Raw genomic sequence first — 4,435 nt, 5'->3', positions numbered from 1 at the left:
TCCTTTAAATGCCCACACCCTCCGGGTAACCCCGAACCACTTCGAACGACAGAAAGCTGAGCTAGTTGTTAAGGATTCATTATGCAAAAAAGAAGTGAGGAGTGCAGACAGGACACAAGAGTAGAGAAGTGGACAACACTAACGTCATTAGTGTTCACTTCTCTACTCTTGTGTCCTGTCTGCACGCCTCACTTCTTTTTTGCATAAGAATGGAAGAAGGCGTGTACAAGGTACAAAACATTAAAAAAAAACAGAAGCGAGAAGCACGAACGCAAAATAAGTGCAACCCCGGCGGGACTCGAACCCGCAATCCTCGGTTTAGAATACCGATGCCTTGTCCATTGGGCTACGGGGGCTCTCACGCTCAGATCTCAGCTTTGAGTTGGCCAATCCAGGGCAGAGCGTCGCCGCCCCTCGGCGCAACCGCGTGAACGCGCTCGTGCCACTGATGCCTCCTTCGTCGTCGTCTTCTTCCGCAGCTGGTTCCGATGCCGCTCGTCATGGCAGCGTTCCCATACTGCCCCTCCGTCTGCGAAGGCGCTGACGGCGCTGGCCCACTGTCACTTGGTGAGGCGATTTCGGTCTCAAATTCTTTGCCTCACTATATCGCGAATCGATCAAGAAATCAAGAAAAAGAAATGGGCATAGGTAGGACATGTAATGAGGAGGGAAGATAACCGATGATCATTAAGGGTTACGGACTGGATTCCAAGGGAAGCGAAGCGTAGCAGGGGGCGGCAGAAAGTTAGGTATGCGTATGAGATTAAGAAGTTTGCAGGGAGAACATGGCCACAATTAGTACATGACTGGGGTAGTTGGAGAAGTATCGGAGAGGCCTTTGCCTTGCAGTGGGCGTAACCAGGATGATGATGATGATGATGATGATGATGATGATGATCGCGAATTGCAAACAAGTATGCAGCTGCACTGAAATTTTGCATCAGAGAATATCGTAATCGTCGTACATAATTACAGCTATGCTGTTAGTCTCTATTTGGCCTGCATTTTCTGTCCGCGCCTGTCAGCAAAACTTTGGAGGGCACGTTTGGTTTCTGCCCGCGATATAGCGCCCAGAGACAAGTGCTGTGCAGAGTACTGGACCAGTAGAACAATCGTACACTATCAGAACTCAAAGCTTTAGGTCAGTACTCCCACAGAACATCCAAGCTAAATGCCTTACTCGCGTTATTAAGGTTCCTGCGGTCTGCGGGTCTTCACGATAGACAGTAAGAACGCCGCCCCCTACCACTCTGTAGTGTACGCGGTTTGGTCGGGCTCGTCTCTATCTTTTTCTGTCTCCCCGTTCCGCTCTATTTCTCTTTTTATCCCCCTTCACCCTTCCGCCGTGCAGGGTAGGCAACCGGAACTGCCTCTGGTTAACCTCCCTGCCATTCTATGCATCCTTTTTTCCCTCCCTCTCTTGGAGGACGCATAAGCTTCGCCTTTAAGAGTGGAATGCGATAGTGTTCTAAGACCGCTTACTGCTTTTCATGCTTCCCGGTAAATGCAGCATATGTAACCGTAACGTATACCGGGAAACGTTGGCTGCGAATGCTATGCATGAAGGTGAGCTTTCTGATCGAAACGCGGCGTCTTGCGTGGATCGATCTCCTGTTGTTATTTCGCACTATTAATATTTCAGTCTGAGAAGAGCTAACATAAAGGACATGAGCTGTCGGTGTTTTTTTTTAATTATGGGGTTTTACGTGTCAAAACCACTTTCTGATTATGAGGCATGCCGTAGTGGAGGACTCCGGAAGTTTCGACCACCTGGGGATCTTTAGCGTGGTGTTTTCTTTTCCATTACATTTGTTTGTGCGCTGCCGTTCTCAAAATACCAAGGAATAACCTTGTAAAGAATGAAAGGAAGGTATGAGCAACTTTGGTGCTAAAGATGTGGCTGGGCACGCGTGGCTCGCATGCGTGGTACGCCGAAGCCAGATTCTCTGCGACCCAGGCTCCTTAACACTATGGTGTTAAAATTTGGGCCGGTCCCAGCCTCAATGCAGGGCCAGGAGCAGTGCTTCCTATCCCCTTAAGGCAGAATCTTTAGTTAATCAGCGAAGTGAAACGAACAGTAAATACATTCTTTGGAATCAAGCGCACAACATACCGAACAGCATACGTTTCAATAAAGAACACGTAAAAAACAATCATCCGAACAACTTAATTGATGATAAGGCGCTCCTGGTAAGAATACGAAGCACGTAGCGCTGCCTCTATATTGCTACACGCATGTCGTATTTGATTGTTTTAACGAGGCGCGTGGGCGCCATCACTCGAGAAAAGAGGAGGAAGAACGAACTGGGCTCGCGCTGTGAATCTAACCGGTCCCCGCTGCAACCGCTGTTGTAAATATAACCTGTAAATAGTTGCTCGTCTTACTGACTCGTCCTTCGCGTAACATTGTCGTGGAGGTGGAACGTTGCCCGTTCTCGCCACGGACCCCCGAAGGGGCCGAACCGTCGTATTCTCAGCCATGGCTTCCGATGGAACCACCCCGTCGCCACCTACACCTGCGGCGCCAACCACAATGTACGTTACGGTTCCTAGTATCCGTGATCCTGGGACATTCCCCGCCCAAAATGACATTGCCGTCGACGACTGGCCGAGAATGTAAGAGCGTGTTAACCAAAGCGACCACTCGGACCATACCATCATGCTTGTCAATGTGATCTTTTATCTGTACGGGGCACCACGTGTCTGGTTTCACACCCATGAGATCGAGCTCTCCAGCTGGGACATTTTCAAAGAGCGGCTTGCGACTTTTTTATCAACCCAAATAGCGAAAAGAGCTTGCCACCCGTGTCCAGTCGTCGACCATATCGTATGTCTCCTACATACAGGAAGTGCTCGCGCTTTGCAGGAAAATCGACGAGAACATATCCTCAAAGGCATCGGGGACGACGCCTTCAGTTTGCTCGTCTATAACGACGTTTCTACCGTCGACGCCATCGTCAAAGAATGCCGCCGCTTCGAGGTAGCCAACAGCCGCCGCGTCGTCCCACAGTTTTACCGGCTCCCAAACACCCCTGCCACGTCCTCTTGCCCCGCTCTTACTGTCGCACGACCATTTCAAGAGAACGTCACACGTATCGTTCGCTGTGAGATTGAAGCGGTGAGTCCGGCACCCCTTCATCCATGACGTCCTGACAATACCTTTGACCAAGCGGCCCCCGCTATTTCCGTTATTGAAGCAGTTGTGCGGCAAGATATTGCAAACCTTAGCATTCATACCGCCTGTTCTGTCTCCCGACCTGATTCGGCACCCATTCCCATGTCCACAACCTGTAATGACCACTTTTTTGCTCCCAGACCACGCAAGCCTGCTGAATGGCGAACCCCAGACGACAAACCGATCTGCTTCCTCTGCCACCGCGTTGGTGATGTATCCCGCCACTGCCGCACCACCTTGACACCGCCGTACTGGGGCTGATTCCCTACTCCTCGCCCATACGCCGACGCTCACCGTTATTTACCTCGCCATCTGTACCCTACTTCTGATGCCCCTAACAGCCGCTCCTCCGTGCGATCGCCGTCCCCTCAACGCCGTCGCTCCCTGTCACCCCAACCTCGCCGCTTTTCCTCGCCGAACCGACGGACGGAAAACTCGGCAATGCAGCTCTTGGAGGTAGTGCTGCATCACGTTCGTCCTCTCCAAATCGTCCGCTGACGCTCCTCACCTACACGAACCTAATTGAAGTAGACGTAGATGGTGTTCTGTTGACGGCATTAATTGATGCTGAAGCCCAAGTGCCCGTAATGAGCGCTAACCTATGTCGTCGCCTCAAAAAAGTTCTTACGCCTGCCATCACTCCAGCCGTACGCGTCACCAATGGTACCACTGTTGCCGTCAGGCGTATGTGCACTGCTCGCATACGAATTCCTGACCACCAAGTTTCACCGTGCTAACCAGTTGCCCTCATGACCTAATCATCGAGCTCGACTTTCTGCCGACGCATTCTGCCACCATCGACTGTTCCACCGGCACACTGTTGCTCGAGCTTCCTCTACTTGCAGACGTTCGTCCCAAACAACCGAACACCCTCTGCACTACAGCGCTTGTTCGCTTACCTCCAAAAGCCCTGACCTTCGTCAAATTGGCCTCAACGGCAACCGTGCCTGATGGTGACTACGTCGTCGCACCTATTCGGGATGTCCTCCTGACGCACGACATATCCCTGTGCCACACTCCGTCGTAACCCTTGCCGCTAATCGGATGTGTCTCCCCGTTATCAATTTTGGCTTGACGAAGCAAGTGTTACCTGAAGGCATAGCGGTGGCCACGCTCCGGTCAGTGACAGACGACCACGTCACTACTTTTGCAGCCGACGCGTCTACAGATCCCCCTAATTACCCGCGGGATGCCCTGAATATCGACGGCCCATTACGTCCCATGGTCGCTCCGGGCCTTGCACCTGACCAAGCAGGCGCC

At 51.8% G+C, this 4,435-nt stretch overlaps 1 non-coding gene across 1 annotated transcript; it reads right to left on the bottom strand.

Annotated features, from left to right (window-relative positions):
• Positions 1-281: 281 nt before the first annotated feature.
• On the bottom strand, positions 282-356 carry TRNAR-UCU (transfer RNA arginine (anticodon UCU)). The gene has a single exon. It is a non-coding gene; the product is annotated as a tRNA-Arg (tRNA).
• Positions 357-4,435: the final 4,079 nt, after the last annotated feature.

This window comes from Dermacentor andersoni, chromosome 1 (genome assembly GCF_023375885.2).
Source record: "Dermacentor andersoni chromosome 1, qqDerAnde1_hic_scaffold, whole genome shotgun sequence".
Classification (NCBI taxonomy): Eukaryota; Metazoa; Arthropoda; class Arachnida; order Ixodida; family Ixodidae; genus Dermacentor; species Dermacentor andersoni.
Note: the sequence above shows the minus strand (reverse complement) of the source record. Positions and strands in the feature narration are given on the sequence as shown.